General features: G+C 38.1%; 1 protein-coding gene across 1 annotated transcript in view; it reads left to right on the top strand.

The window, feature by feature from the left end:
* Positions 1 to 1,771: 1,771 nt before the first annotated feature.
* The window catches only part of STXBP5 (syntaxin binding protein 5 (tomosyn)), a 109,475-nt gene continuing 94,442 nt past the window's right edge, over positions 1,772 to 16,804 (top strand). Inside the window, exon 1 of the mRNA XM_009325374.1 lies at positions 1,772 to 1,865. The gene's annotated coding sequence lies outside the window, so the exon portion shown is untranslated. The remainder of the gene's footprint in view (positions 1,866 to 16,804) is intronic.

The following is a 16,804-nucleotide window of genomic DNA, read 5'->3' as shown; positions in this document are numbered from 1 at the left end:
GGCTCTGCGGGCTTCGCTTCTCGGTACCGACCTCCCCAAGCCTGGCCGCCGCTCCTGTTTACTGGTTTGGATTTATTATTTGGGGGGGTGGGGGGAGAGAAGGGAAGGAAGCGGTGGGTGAAGCTGTACAGGTCTTGTTGGATTTCCGTAGTCATCTTTCCTGGATAGTTTCAGGGTTTGTCGTCTTCTGGGCTCTTTCATGTGTGTAATATTGACCACGTTCATGAAGGCTTCGTAGAAGGAGCAGGATGGATGGGGGAAGGAGTGATACCTAGCTGTAGTGCAGATCTGATTATCGCGGCATTTGAGTAGAAGCCTCTGCTAATGGGCCCGAAGGACAGGGGATCTGTCGCTCTGCATTATTTGGAAATGCACTTACCCTGTTCCTTTGCGCCTGAAAAAGGCTGTAACGTCTGTGGTGGTTTCGCTGCAGTGTGTTGCCAAGTTGCCGATGCTGCTATTGCAAATGTTCTCCAGAGACAGAGGAAAAGTTCCTGATTTTTTTTATTTGCTTGTGCGTGGTACAATAATTGCAGTTTGTGTCTGCACACTTCAGAAAATGATGCAGTGAATTAATCCACCAGCTGTACCAAGAGGAATAAAAGCTGATTTGAATATCAATACCAATTTTTATCTTTACAATGCACCCATGGCCTAGCTTGATATGGATGAGCTGGTTTGTGGATTCTCCTCCTTGTTTTATCTAGTATTGCAGGCGTTTCTGCCACTTCTGCAAGTTGTTCATGAAGGACATGGAAAAGAGCAGAGCTGTTACCAGTTAGATTTTATTCACTGTGAAATACTGAGGGTTGTGGGGTATGCCTGTAACTTCAGTGTTCAGTGAAGTAAAAGGAGTATATCAGAAGTTTGCTATGCATTTATGAGGTCCTAAAATAACTCTGCTTTAAACTGAAGGTTTTGAAATGGAAAAGCTAGCATTTGTGTGGCTTACGTTGGGTATGTTTACAATGGAAATAAGAGTAGGTGGCACTTTTATGTTCTCAACTCTGATTAATTGCAGCCTGAGAAGTGTAATGGAGTTATTGCTTTTTCAATTATCAAATTAGTCTTGGTTAACCAAAAAGCTAAATGTGCCAATAGCTTCATGTTAAGAAAGAATCCTATGGTTGAGGGGTTTTTTGCTTTGTTTGGTGGGATGTTTTTTGGTTTTTGTCTATTTTGGGGGCTGTTTTTTTCTCTTTGGGGGAAGCAGGGGGCAAGAGATTGGTTCTGTGGAACTTGGGTTGATTTTTTCTTAATGTGCTGAGAGAGGTTGCGCTGTCATGTGGGGCCTGTTGGATTGAAATTGAAGTGATTCTCAGAAAAGCAGGTCTAGTAATTTGTAATAGTTTTAATGACAAGTCTGGCTTTGTTGCCAAACTTCCTAGAAACATCTCGGATTTTAATAGTTCATTGCCTTTGTTAGAGCTGAAAATAAGATTACTCAGAGAATGAGGTAGATGAAAAAATTAAATGCTGAGTTGATACAGTCTTTGTACAGAAGAAATGTAATATTCAAATTAAGTTTCAGTAAGTATGACTGTCACTTGATGATCAAGGATGAATGAGTAATTATGACTAAAAAAATCTTTTATAATCAGTTCATGGTAAGACAGCTGATTTTCTCAGTCTGTTGTTAAAATGCTTTGTAGTTCCTTTCTTAATTGTGATTAACACTGAATCCTGTTCCCTAACCTACGATATTGATTCTGTTTATTTTTGTTCTGCTGCTTGACCCATCATTACTGCAATGCTCTGACTTGTTAGACTGTACGCCATGGTTTCCCCTATCAACCTTCAGCCTTGGCATTTGATCCTGTTCAGAAAATACTGGCCATCGGGACTCAGACTGGAGCACTACGGCTGTATCCTTTTATATTCTGAAATGCATTTAGTGCACCTCGTGCAAGTAATGTTTTGATTCAGCTGCTGGAACCATTCAGAAGTCTGGTGGGAACCAGGTATGCAGGGGGGGAGAAAAAAGCTCTGTTTTCTGTTGGTGGGTGTCCTGGCTGTTCTGGTTGTTCTGTGTGTCAGTTCAAGTTGTATTAACGATGTGAGGTATGGCTGCTCAGTCCCTATTATCTCGAGTTAATGTATACATTTTGCAGAGGGTTACTAGTGTGCTGACAGGTCACAGCAGCTGACTGCAAATCTAAAGAGACCTGGGCTGAGCTCTGTTTTGTTGTTCTGCTGTTTTGGACGGATTGAAAAATTCTGTGCTGCTTGGTGAGGTTTTTTTGGGTTGGTGGTTTTTATTTTTTTGGTCTTGTTCTTGAGATAAGCTTTGTAATACTGTAGTTACCTGCTACTGCTTCTGTCTTGCCAAAAGATGGTTTCAAGTGGGGACACTAAAGGGTACAGGAATTGTACTCACTAACAGTTTCCAAGTGACTGAGATGAGCAGAATGAATTTGTGGAATAAAGCACCAGTAACCCTGATTCTTTTTTGTTCACTAAAAAGTGAATTATCCATATGTTTGTAGCCATATGGTACTATCTAAGCCATGTAATAACACGTGTTTAAATTTTTGTTTTTAAAAGAAGATGCCTTGTAGATTCTTTAATCCACACTGCCATTGCCTGAACCTTACTTTTCAGCAGAAGAGAATTAATTGAATTCTCTGTTGTCCTGAAATTGACTGACCTCTGACCTTTTTGCGGAAGGCTTAGGCCATCTTCCTAGAAAAATTGAGTTAATCCTCTTTAAACTGTAGGTGAATCTCATCTTTTCCTTTGCTGCTTGTATTAGTCTGCAAGTAGACCTTTTTTGTTTCCTTCTGTAACATCACTACTCTGTCTATAAGGTTAATTGCCATAAGAGGGTTGTCTTTTACAAGTTGAAAAATTAGAACTTCAGTATCAAATCCGAGGCTTAAAGAAGAACCTGAAGTGAAGTAGCTTGTATGGTATCTGTAATGATATCTATTATGAACTCCCAGGATCTCTTAATTCAAAGTATGAGTAACAGTAATGACCATGCAGTGTTCTTAATGCCATGTTTGAAACTACCCTTAACTCCATAAATTTTGGTTTTAAAAAGGTGATAAAGTTGACTTAAATGAAGAATGAAGGGTGGTGAGTGGAGCTGTTAATTACTCTCATATTGGTAGAATAGATGAGAACACAAAAAGAGGCCTAAAAGTAAGGACTGGGGTTGGAGGAAAAGGAGAGACCAAAATGCACCTGTTTAGAGCTCACCTGTAATTTTGGGCAACATGATGTTGCAGTTTGGGTAATGATGATTTGATAAAACCTGTTTACTGGCACTCATCCTTGACTACACCTGTGAATTCTCAGTGTGAATTGCTTTCTAGATAATTGAGAGAAGTATTGCAAGATTGTGAGGGAAGAAACAGTTACTGTGAGAGGAAGCAGTAATATTGACAGAAAATGCATTTCCTAAGGGAAGGGAAGAAGTTTCATGCAGAGGCTGAAACATTGGTGCTCCCCTCACTTGATGAAGGTGAATATGCTTCTCATACCTTGATACAGACCTTGATTCTTGGGAGAACTGGTTAAAAGCCCTCAACCTCAGCTGGTAGAATAGCCCTGAAATCAACACCACCACAGAAGTTGCATGTCCTGTAATTACTTGCTCTTTGGGATGGAGGAGCGCAGGCAGAAGGAATAGACTCAGACGCATTCCCAATGTAAAACCAGGCTTTCGTTTTCTGCCTAGTGAAACCGGTTCGAAAAGTATTCTTTGGGAAGGAGTGAAAGTGTTTTTTGGGAAGGAGTGAAACTTGCAAGAAGTGCTTATTTCATTCCATTGCTCAAGGAAAAAAACAACCAAAAAGTGCTTGTTGACCTACAGGATGCTTTACCTGCTACGGTTTTTAGGAACAATAAATTATATGCAAGGGTTCATTAAAGTGGGAGCCACTTACTCTTTAGAGCTGCAGAAGTGTTTTTAATTGAAGCAAGGTGTGGACTAGAAAGACTGAGAGTCAGTAAAGAGGTATTCATTGAGAAGTAAATCCTAAAAGTGGGAGAAAAGTCAATCCTCATTTTCTTCCACATTCATGTTGTGAGAGTATAGAAGTAGAGGGATGATAATGCTTCTTTCGTTGCCTACCAGCAGATGGGAGCTGGGTATTAGTGTTTTCCTTGCATCTTCAAGTATAGGTGCATCTTGTCAAGCTTTCACTTCCTTCCTATTGCAAGTAAGTGATCTGAGGAATTGTGAAGAAAGTTTTTTTAGAAAGGGTATTAAGGATAAAATATTCTTAAATCAAGGAATGAGCTAACCTGTTTTAGATTTCATTAATATGTGAAGAAATTAATATTGCAGTCCTGATTGACTTTGGGGCATTTAACAGCTAACCCCTTTATAGAACATGTTCTCTGTATTTGAGCAGTCTGCAATTCGGGTATTTTAACTTCAAAATCAGTATTGATTAGAACCGATTAATGTGAGCAGGAATTTTCTTAACCACACTCCTATCTCATTCTTCTTTACGAGGACTCTGTAACCACTAGTGGAGGAACAGACAGAATTTTAATACACAAATACTAAATATTGTCTCTAGTATTGATATAGTGACATGTAAAAATAGAACTAAAGCTTTTTCTGAAGAACCAAAATCTGTGGATACAAATATACTGGGAGTTCACTGGCTTAGTATATTTACCAATTAGATAAATACAGACAAAGTAACATCAACACTGTATTGAATTCTCTGAATCCACAAAGTAATTGTGAAAATGGAAATACCTAAACTATAGGTGGCATGTTTCACTAATTGGATTAGAAGTAGAATTACTACTCTTAATATTATTTGTCCCCAGTCCTAGGCTTGATGGGTTAAAATTGGAGGAGAGTGTTGTGGAGTTGGTGACTTAGTGTGCCAGAGGCAGGACTTTGCCATTCTGTGCCCATAAGCAGCAGCTGGTTCTAGATCTTGCAGTTTTAAGAGGGAGAGAAGTCCTTAAAAATATTAGGAGGAGACTGCTTTTAGTGTAAAACTTAAACCTTATGAGTCACCAAAGTTAGTTTGGGATTACTCACTAGCTTAACTTGAGTGGTGTATCCCCTTTTTAAAAAAAAAACAACTTTATTTCCAGAGTTACTTAGAAATATTTCTAAGTCTGATTTAGCTAGGAGACTTCATTAAAAGCAAGTGTCTGAGGCAGACTGGTATTGCTCAGGTATTATCGTTGATTAGAGAAGTATTTTGTGCCTTCCATAGAAAGGAACATTTTGAGCAATTAATAAAAAAGGCTTTGTTCTTCTGTTTTCAGCTATGGACAAAAACTTGGTTCCTTTACTGTGCGTGAGGGAAAGTTACAAAGTGTATAGCTTAGTAGAATACAAACCTTGGAGAGAGGTCAGATGCTGGACCCACTACTCTTGACTATAGAACAGCCAGCTGATGTGACCCTCTTCCTGACATGAAGATCTGTTGAAAATAGTTAAGCCGTTTGATTCTGTTTTCTGTATTGCGGGGGAAATTGAGTGATGAGGTAGGCACAAGAGCAGAAGCACAGCGCTGAGTGACTTAAAATCTTAAATTTATCTTGCATACACCCACACTCATCTACTCTCGCTGATCCAGTTGTTCCTCTGAGTTCATGGTGCTGATCAGAGGACACTCATTCCAGCTGGTTGGGGTGTTTGAGTCTTGACTGGTGGTCTGGCTCTTATGTGTGGCAATTCTGCCTCAGGCTCACCCTTCTGCACAGTGCTGGATGTTTGTGGATGTGTTCCCCACAAGGAGCAGTTGTGCTCGTTATTGATTTCAAACTGCAATGGTCAGTGTAAGCTGCTGGTGGCCTCATTTGTCACTGCAGGCCAAGCTCTCTGACTTTCTCCATGCTTAAAGGGATTTAGCTGTTGTTACCAGGGTGGCTTTCACCTTTTGATCTCCTGTCCCAAATGTGTTAGACAGATATCAAGTAGTTAAAAGTTCATCTATGCTTTGCTTCTTTCCTGTGCATACCTGGACCATTACAGCAGGACACGTAGTCCATAGTTTTTAGGAAGTTTTGTGCATAATTGTCTGTGCTTTGTTTTCCCAGCAGATGTAAAACCCTTCTAATGAGCTAGAGTTGAGTATATGTACTCAAGGTTTAACTTGCCTGAATGGTGTAATTGGGTAGACTTCACCCTGTGACATCCTGGCAGCATTCAGTATCGTAAGTAATAGTCCTGCTTCCATGCTGTTCATTGTTTTCAGTCTTCTGCTTAGAAGTCAAATGTGATCTGAACAGGGTAGTATTTAAACTGTAAGGATGTTTGAGAAAGGTGAAATAGACTTTTTCAGGATTTATCTGTCTTTAGGATGATGCTTCCTCAGAACTTTAAATTACTAATTGTACAGGGCTGTGGACTTAAGTCAGCTGAGCTTTTTTGTTTGCTTTTATAGGAGGTAGAATAAGCTTTGAAGCTAAAGCAGAAAATTTGAAGGAAATCTTCTGCTCCCTGCTGTTTAACTGCTCCATCTTAAACAAGCTTCTTCAGTTTTCTGTGCTTTAATTTCTCAATAGCAAAACTAGGACAGTATATCAAATGAGATGTATTTTGATTGTCTGCCAGCATGAATGCAATATCTTTATTGGTGCTTAATGCCTTAAAAATACTCATTTGCAGCTTGGAGCTCAGTCTCTCTCTTGGTAGAGAGAATTCTAAAAAGGAAGGCCATTTCCACTAGGAATTCTTGAGAATAAAGGGGATACCTGTAGAATAAGTGTTGTGCGTTCCACACAGACCAAATTATGCCTAGGACTCTTTAGTCTGAAGCAGAATAGGTTCTTTAATTAAAGTTTGGGGGTTTTTTTCTGTTGCAAACGCAGTTCACAGGAAGGAGAAAAATTAGATTGTTCGTCATTCTGTCATTATATATCTGAAGATCCCAATCATTCTGAATGTCGGCATCTGTTCATTTCCCCCCATTCTTTTCAGCAGTAAAAGATGACTTTTATCTAAGCAAATGGCTGAAGTTTTCATATATTTGAGGCGTATAAAACTTGCTTTCTGTGACTTCCATTTTCTGGCCTTTGTGAGAAGAACTCACAACTGTTATTCTTTGATCAAAATAGCTCAAAGCCTGGATGTATGGTTCCATGCAGTCAGTTTCTGATTAAATGTTTATGTTGCTGCATCTGGGTAGTTTTGCTGTAGATGTATTCAAAAAAATTCAAGCAATTCAGTGAATTCTCTGAAGCTCTAACAAAATTCCATTTCAAACTTGTGATGTTTTTATATCCATTGAAAATGCTTTTCCTTTGGATCATTCAGACTATGCAAGGCAGTCTGACTGGGTGGTTTTTTTTTACTCACTGAAACATCAGCTTGAGATGGTTTTGTTTTGGTGTTTTAAGTAGCTCTGCACTTGCTCCTCCTCCCTTCTGGAGGAAGGGCAGTAGGGCAATGGCTGGAGTTATGTTTACAGTATGCAGAGCAAAGATTTCAGTTTCTCAAACTGAGCATCTAACTGTGAAGTTGGCACAGGTTCAACTGGGAGACTGGACCAGATGAACTTGGGAGGTCCTTTCCAACCTAAATTGTTCTGTGATTCTGCCTATTCTGTGAATATACCGAAGTTGAACTAAACTATTGTTTTGTGGATTGTCAGGTTTTTTGGCACTTGTACACTGAAGAGAATAGTCTCAACCTTTGCCAACGTTCTTCTGGACTTCAAACAAATCTTCCTGTTTTGGGAAGAGTACATTGGTAAAGCTACTAAAAATATTGCAGTAGTGTCATGCCAGAGATACTCTGTGATTATCTGTTAATAAGAAAATGTTTATTGGCTACCTTGCCACCCAATTCACATAGAGTAGCTTAAACAAGAAAGCTACTTTGCTTAAAACATACATTAATCTCATCACATTTCCATTTCTTTTAACACTACCACATTTCTTATCGTATCTTCCAGCACTTAGTTCACGTGGGTATCATTAGTTCTCTTACATCTTTCTTTCAATGAAAAATCCTCATCCCCTAAATGAAGAAAATCAACTATCTTTGGATATTCTGAAATGAAATAAGGCCAAAATGCCATGATGAGACATGTAACTCTTAAAAGTGTATGGCATTATAGCAAGTTAGTCCTACACAGAGTAAACTGACTGAATTCTTCATAATAAATAGGATGGTGTACTTTTTAAAACCATGGTTACACTCGTTGGGAGACTTGGTGATACTTCCATCAAAGCAAGAAAACTGAATGGGTCTTTGATTTGATGTATTATTGCATATGCTATAGTTCTACTAAACGTCTTTTAGTAGTAATTGCTTTTGTTCAAAAATACCTGAAGTATAACTGTATTAAATCTCATACTGTAATTTACAAAAATGAACTTTAGAATGAAAACTTTTCTTCTCTGTAGCTATTTTACTGACAGAGTAGAAACCTAATGGATATAGCCTTGCAGCTTCAAACTTGCTGGGTCATAGTGAGCTTGGGGAAGGAAATGTCTTCCGAAAGCATTTGAAGTTTGCAAGGCTGCAGGTGTTACCGTAGCACTAGTGTAGCCTGTTTCCTTGTACCTCCTACCTATTTGTGAAACACTGAGGTGGTATGGATTGTGTGGTCTGATGTTGTTAGGGTAAAATGTAACAGGGAATTGGACAGCTGGGACCCACCTTAGGCTTTCAGACTTCCGGTACAGTGCTCAATTCACTAGGCTCTTAATTCAACATTTTACTGGATTTGTTCTTTCTCAAGTCACTGTGGAAGGGCTTTTAGAACTGAAGTAGCATTATTGCTGCAGGAGCAGAAATGAGCAGTTTCAGTAAAGTCATGTCTGAAAAAGTAGAAGCAGCTCACAACTTGAGATGTGATAAAGCTTGAAAGCACAAATCAAGACTGCAAACCCTTCCTAACAAAACTTCCTGTTAGGCAGAAATTTTGTAACTGCATTAGACTTCTAAGTGTCCAGGTCTCTATTTTTATAGAGGTTTCACAAGGCAAAGAAACATTCTTACACATTATCTTTAAGGTGACTAGAAGTGCCCTCAGTTATTTTTATATGTTTCCTATTGCTCTTCTAGAACTGTTTTTTGTTTCTCAGTTTAATGGAACAGTAAAACCCCACATTATTTATCAGGGTTCCCATAGCACATCTGTTTTTGTAGGGTAATCTATGTAGAAGCTCAGTCAAAAACAGTATAAAACTTGTGAATCATTACATTCTGTATGAAGTTAAACAAAACTGGAGGACATGGATTTTGGGAACAGTTCACTTTGTCCTTAATCTTAGTTATCTGGTAATGGTTTCACTTTCTGAAAAAATGGAGTCCTTGGCAGTTTTGAGAGAGTTAATTCTGCTGTAGGTCTTTCTCTTTAGTCTCTTGGGTCTTCTCTTTTCCTCTTGTTACTCTTGATGTGGTCCATCCTGGAGTGTACCATCAAACTGATCATTATAATAATTTTGAAAAATGCAGATTCTTAATCCTGCAAAGTACATCTGGTTAAGTAGATAAGACTCTACTTCTCCAGAGAACTAATTCTTTGACGTGAAGTGTATTTATTTGTTTGCTGGCCTGAGGAAGAAGTTGGTGGTACTTGTGAACCAAAACCACATATGAGAGCACATTGCTTACCCACTGCCAGTATGCTGTATTTCAGCAGCTTTTGAAGTTACCTTATTTTGCTGAAACTAAGTTTAAATTGTGGTGTTGTAATTGGTACTTGAATGCTAATCAAGCATAGCCTCTTAGTATTCAACTGGTGATAACTTAGGTGGCCTTTTTCATGTCAACGCTTCTATCATAGGCACCTGATAATAATACAGCTTACATGTTTATCAAAGGGAACACTAAGTTACTACTTCTGTTGACTTCCAGTGCAAATACAGGTGCAAGTCTAATGTTGTAATTTAAATCTCTGGTGGTGATATTTGTATCACTGAATTTAGGCACAGCTTAAAATAATGAAGGTCTTGGAAATAGCTAAAACTGAAATATTTCACTAGTGAGGACTGTGATAGAGTAGTATAATTCCTTATTTAGTAGATTTCTAAAATATGTAGCAATTCTGTCAGCCCCTGGAGACTCATACTGAATCCTGATTCATGTTGATTTTTACAATGCTTTAATGAAGTTACTTTTTCTGTGGCTGTCTTGCCTGTTGCGACAGGACAAGGGGGAATGGCTTTAAACTAAAAGGGGGTAGATTTAGACTAGATACAAGGAAGAAATTTTTTACGCTGAGGGTGGTGAAACACTGGCACAGGTTGCCCAGAGAGGTGGTGGATGCCCCATCCCTGGAAACATTCGAGGTCAGGTTGGCCGGGGCTCTGAGCAACCTGATCCAGTTGAAGATGTCCCTGCCCACGGCAGGGGAATTGGACTAGATGACCTTTAGAGGTCCCTTCCAGCCCAAACCGTTCTATGATTCTATCATTTAGCCTGATCTGACACGTTGATGTTGAGTTTAAGACTCTGCCACAAATGAGAAACATTTTGTCTTACAGTTAAAATCTCTCCTTGGTAAGAGATTCCAAAACTGCTTTTATGTCTGATATCTGTACAACTGGATGACAGCCTTGGTCTGTGTACTGGTTGTTCTAACTTAATCACTTCCTGTAAAGACTTAGTCTATTTTGAATCCCTAAGCTTCTCTTAAAAAAAAATAAAAAAAATTCTAGTTATTGATAGTGCTTGTATTGAGGCAGCTATATCGATTGCTGAATTAAGATTGATTCTAATACTGTATTAGTAAAAATTTTTCACTGAAGTTCAGAAATAGATCTTCCCTAGTCATTTGTGCACAGTAGTTCTACTCTGTATCAGTGGTTCTGTACTTAGGGATTTTTCATTTGCTTTGACACTTAAGATAATTAAGACAAAATTCAAGAATAGTGAAAGTAGGTGAAACTTGAAATGTGTGTCTGCTAGTATAGAAAACAAAATGCAAGTTTAAATGCTTTGAGGAATGCTAGGTTATGCTGATTGAACTAATTAAAACATGTGAAACTGAAATTTTTCGTAATAACAATGATGCTGATCTTGTAATACTTGAAGAAGTGCAGTCTAATTGTTGCAGTTTGCAAAATCAACTACTTGATCACTGTTCTACAGAGAGAAGTTTATAGCTTAATAGAAATAACTAAAGGCTGCTTTATTCATTCATTTTACTGAATGTCATGGGATTTTGTTTCATAGGCACCTTAAAAAGGTAGTAACAAAACCTGGTTTTTGTTTGGGCAACTTGAGGCTTTATTTCCTTCTAAAATTGAGATAATTGCAGTGACCGCTGTTTCCATGTCCAGAATAAGTCTTAGTCTGTCCCACTCAAACCAGATGGTGTTTGTTAGAGCAGTACTGGTGGAGAGAGGAGGTTAGGTTCTCCACCGAGAAGGCTGTAGACCAACACCCTTTTATGAGGTATCTCCCATGGATTCTCCAAGAACTAATTGTCTCCTCCTGCTCCTATATTCTTGTGAAAATTCTTCACAGGAGCTGTTTTAACTTTGGAAACCAGGGAACTAAAGAAAGTATGCAGATCCAAAGGAAGCAAGGCATTTGTACTTCTGCTTGGCGAGTTACTATTTTATTTTGTGTGATTCGTGCCATTTCAAGCAGGGGATTGCATTGAATCAATCAAGATTGCCTCTTGAATCTGCTGCCAGGCTTGTACTCTGTATGTGTTCGATTAATGTTATTAATCTTTGGTTCATGTTAAGGTGACTTATTTAACACTTCAAGAGTAGCCAACTAAAGAGGTAATCCAGCTCGTATCCAATGTTTTTGATAACCTTTTCTCTTAAAGGTCCTGCCTCTTTCCCACCTAGTAACACCAACTTGTAGTCAGCAGCAGCAGATAGACAAAAGCAATTTGTGTTTTTCTGCTTGTTCATTAGGGAAAAAGAATAGAATGCTGATTTTTTTGTGATCACTTAATGTTAAATTGATAGGATTAGTGTGCTTGTAACTTTTCTAGCATATACTCTATCCAGTCTTACCTTGTTAAACAGAGCAGATGTTCATCTTCACAGTTGAAAAACATTCTTGATTGAACTTTGTAGTGCTGATGTTAGAAGTACAGTTACTAAGCTTTAGTGATGCTTATTAATATGCAGAACGGGCTGTATAGCAATAACTTGCCTGGCATTCCCTTTTATGTGTGTTCCAAACTTGCGCAGTAAACTGGTGCAGTGAGATTAGCGTCACAGCCACCCTTAAATGTCAGGTAAAAAGGAGAGCCACCAAAAAAAGCCCCCAATAAACTTCTGTTTAAGTGACTAAATATAATGAGATTTCTTGCTGGCATGGTGAATACCCCCTCATTCTTTAAAATAATTAGGTGGGAAACATAGCACTTTGGAAAGAAATCCTGGTGAGTTACTAACCTGGAAAAAAAAGAGATCGGGTAGCCTACCTCTTTAATGTACACAGTCTTATTAGTAATGTTCCCATGTTTTCATAAGGGCTGCTGGCCAAAGGAAAAGGTATTCAAATAGCAGCCACTCACAAAGAATACTACCATTTTCTTAAACTTGTTTTGTACTTACTTCTCTATCTTTCAGTTTAAAAAAAAAAAACTAAACAAAAATGTAAGTCCAAAAACTTTTTTCAGTTACCCACAGTATATGTGGCTGCCTAGGACTTGACTGTTGTATTTGTTTTCTTTCAGACATTGCCCATGGCAGTACTGTGAATATAGTCCCAATTATATTAATAGTCAAAGGGATAGTAAAAAAAAAAAAAAAAAAGTAAAATAGAATGGGATTTATACATGCTTTGGAGAATGCTGTGAGGAAGAAGAAGCAGCAGTTAACTTTTATAATACTATTTCTTTTCTTACTTGAGTAGCAAAGGACAAAAACTACTTAACTTTTGAACTATGGCAGTTTAAAAGAACTGTGGCTGCTTTGGTTTTTGTTTTGGTTTTCTTTTTTTTTCCCACATGAACACTCTGCCAATAACTTCCAGATCAAATAAATGCTGTTCTGGGTAAAAAGAAAAAGTTCCTAGTCAGGCTGCAGAAACTTGGGAGACACTACTTCAATTCCAAGGATGCTACTTAAATGTTTAGTTCATAAGTTTTGTGTATAACTTCATAGTAATTCACCTGTCTGAATTCAAGCTGATATTTACTTGAGATATAATACTTAGTGTATTATATATTTAGAAACATATTTAATGTACTGTATTACATGTAATATATACAATATATTAAAGAAAAATAGGATTGGCTTAAAGTAGGTCTTTGCTGAGACATAAAGATCACAGCAGTCAAAGTACAAAGCTTCGAATTTTTGGATAAGTGGATATGTATTTTTTCTGAACCAACTACTGAGACTTGGCTTTTTGATTTGTTTTTACCAAATCTGCCCAACAAACTTGAAGAGCATGGTGAACAAAAAAGCATCATTTTTCTGTCATATAGAACAATGGTGTGTCCACATCGAGTCCTGTGTTTTCCTGGTTTCTGCATTTTAAGTGGCATGGATTTAGAGGAGGGAAACTAGAATTATTGAGAGTAGAGTGGCTGCCTTACAAGAGGATTAACAATACTTGGTCTGCTCAGTTTAGAGAGGAGGAGAAGGGGTAAATATGATCAAGGTTTGTAAAATCAAGAGGACACTGGTTAAAATGCATGCTGAGCTGTCATTTAGCAAATTTGCAGTGCAAAAACTAGGGGGCATTCACTAAAGTACTATTAGACTGATTTAAAAGAGATAAAAAGCAATTTTTAGTTTGAATATAATGAGTAGTGAAACTCTACAATTTGTGGGTGTGGGAGATGGTGTCGGCGGGCTGTACCAGTGCATTTGGGAGGGGAATGGACAAACTCACAGACAGTGGCTCTATAAGCAAATGCTAGAGGGACTAGACTGGGATTTGTCCTCTAACATACCTAATCCACCAGGAGTGTTTGGTTTGGGAGGGGAAAGGGAATAGGTTGCAAAAAGTGGCCAGGCTTGTGTGCTCTCCTTATATAACGTTGATTGCTGCTGTAGGAGGCGGGACGGTGCTGGGCTGCGTGCACCTCTGGCTTGAGTCAGTATGGTGGCTCTCGTGCTCTCAGTCTGGCTGACTCCTGTCAGAAGAAAGAATTCCTTAACTATGAAGTTGTTCAGCAGTATGGTTGCACAAATGTCTTCGTTTCAACTCAGTATTTCACATTGTAATCATTTTTATAAACACAACTTAAAATTTTCTCAGCTTCTGTGGTTTGTTAGCACGGAAATAATCTTTGCTGCTTAAGCAAAATTTATCAGATGCCTGAACAGTTTCTATGGTATGGTAAAACATAAAACACCAAGAGTGTTGATGTGGTGTAGCGGTACGTTTTAACGTCAAGGAAGCTGGCATGAAAACTTGTGTGGTAATCACACTGTGATCTGATAATGTTCTCTGCCTTTGCTTTTTTGTCTGCAGTGGAGGTTACTGTTGCAATTAGAACGGAGTGCTGGGCAAGTTCAGAAAACAATGGCCTTGAGTAAGTTTTAAAGGGGAAAAACTACTTTGTGCCATTCTTCAAATGTCATACCGTGCTATTACAGTAGTTGTATCCAATTTGACGAAGATGCTACTAACGCTTACTGTTCTAATCTACAGAGTAATGGATTGGCATTTTTGGGAATATAATCATACCTGCTGTAGGAAAGCTCATTCAAAGAGACTGTTCTTGCAAAATATTCCTGAAATTATATTTAGTGTCAAACTTAAAATTAGTAGATTTCAGTTACAAAACAGGTAAAATACTTAGAAGCATAGTTTGAAAACTTTGTCCGCATAGATTGTTCAACAACACCCCCCCCAAAAGTAGAGAATCCTCTGTATTCTGAAACTTCTCATTGTCTGCTATAGTACATTAAAAGCATATAATTGTAAATTATACGAATGTACTTAATTTAGGGGGAGTTCACTTCTGATGAAATTAAACTCAGTTGGGGATACTTGTTAGTGTTGTCTTAGTGTATTAATGGAGGATCTTCGATCAGTGTAAGTGCATTCTGTATGAGTGATACTGAATCATTATAAATACATTATTTTCAGCTCCTAATAACTTTTAAAAATATTTAGTAGTCTAAAGTATCTTAATAGCTCAGTACTGGTCACAGCTGTTATTTGGTATGTTACTTCTGGTTGGTTTTTTTAAGGACTACTAATAAATGCCATTCAGCATACTATTTTTGTTGATGTTTGACTGGAATGCATGTATCAGTCTATCCTGGTGGTTTTTAGTGAAACAGACTTCATCCTGGGTTTGTACAACAGGCCACTAGTTCAAGTTCCTTTTTTCACTTGTATTTGAGGAGATTATATGAAGAGATAGTTTCCAAAATAGCAACTATAAAAGGAACAATTGGTTAATAGAAATAATCTCTGCTTGTCTTCTGAAACCTGGTTAGTTTGTCTTTACCTTAAACATATGCAATTTCCACTGTCTGTACATGACTGATTTCCTTTTCTCACTAAATGATTCTTCAAAAATACTATTTTACGGTTTTCAGGTGTGCTTCAGTACAGTGCTGCTTCTGGCAGAGTTAACTGTAGCTCTTGTCCATGAATAGTTTCCAAGAATGTATCTATCCTGGAAGAGGCCATCTCAGGTCTGGGGTGAATGATTTAACTCTTTCCTCTTCCTCCTCTGCTTCAAGAGGATCAAGTTTGTGTATGTATGTGGCTTGTGAGGAGGGATAAGGCTTGATTCTGTCAAAATGTTTTTGTCCTGACTGCGGCCTTGTTATCACACAGTGAATTTGAAGACTACCTGTTCTCTGCAGACTCGCCAAGTTTAGAGAGTCGTGCAGACTCAGAATGTGTCTGGGGATTTGTAGGTGATTCTTGATTAAACAGCCTACTTTTCAGCCTTTCCTGGAGGCTGAAGTTGGGAACCTGGGCATTCATGGGGAAAAAATGAGTAGTAATCAGACTTAAGGTTGCAGTGCTAGCATTTTCAATTGGTTTTTTTTTATAGTCCTTTGTTGCAAAAGAAGTTGGGATACTTTGCAAGCAAAACACTTCTGGACTTGTAATGCTTCAAAGAATTAAAGTGAATCTGCATGCAGTTGGCCAGTGAAGATTCTCTTTTTGTAAGGGCAAATACGCTTAGCTTTTTCTCTTAATACATATGTGACTTGAATTTAGCTCCGGTGGAAATCTTTACCATCAGGAAGTCTAATGCTTTTCGTAATGTTTTTTTTTCAATTCACACAGAGCTACTGTAAATACACAATGGGATTATTTGTTCCTGTTTAAGATTGCCATTCTGATATGCTAACATTTGAAAGAAGAAATAAACTTTGAAGGGTACCTTATAAAGATGGTATTTATTCTCTTCAAACTTTTCTAGCCAAATCTTGGAAACAATAGTTTTCCCCTGTGTTTTTGTTACTTTTATTCTTTTTAGTAAATGTTTAAGAGGAGCAACACAGGTGATTTAGTCTGACAGATAGCAATTTATGAGCTGGAGTAGTAAGCATTTATCTGATCCTCCTGTGTTTTTACTCCTCACCATGCAGAGCATATGTAAAACTTGCACATGTTGCAGCTTCTAGTGAGTTGCAGTAGCTGGCTGAGAATTACGTTGCTGGTGTCCACTTGTATTTCTTGATGAAAGGTGTTACAGAAGTGAACTTTCAAAACGAATTAATTTCATTTTCTCTATTGCTGAGTAGAAAAAGCTATGACAGTCAAAACATTAAAACAAATGTTTTAATCAAAATATTTTAAGCAGTGAATTACACTGTATCAATGCAGGTTCTCCAGACTCAAAGCAGATCTGAATTTTAATGGTCTGGATTTGCTGCTTAGAAACCATCTTGAGGTTGGATTGTTGTGGTTTAACCCCAGCTGGCAACTAAGCACCACACAGCTGCTCCCTCACTCCCCCCTGGTGGC

Source organism: Pygoscelis adeliae, unplaced genomic scaffold, assembly GCF_000699105.1.
Source record: "Pygoscelis adeliae isolate BGI_AS28 unplaced genomic scaffold, ASM69910v1 Scaffold300, whole genome shotgun sequence".
Lineage (NCBI taxonomy): Eukaryota > Metazoa > Chordata > Aves > Sphenisciformes > Spheniscidae > Pygoscelis > Pygoscelis adeliae.
Note: the sequence above shows the minus strand (reverse complement) of the source record. Positions and strands in the feature narration are given on the sequence as shown.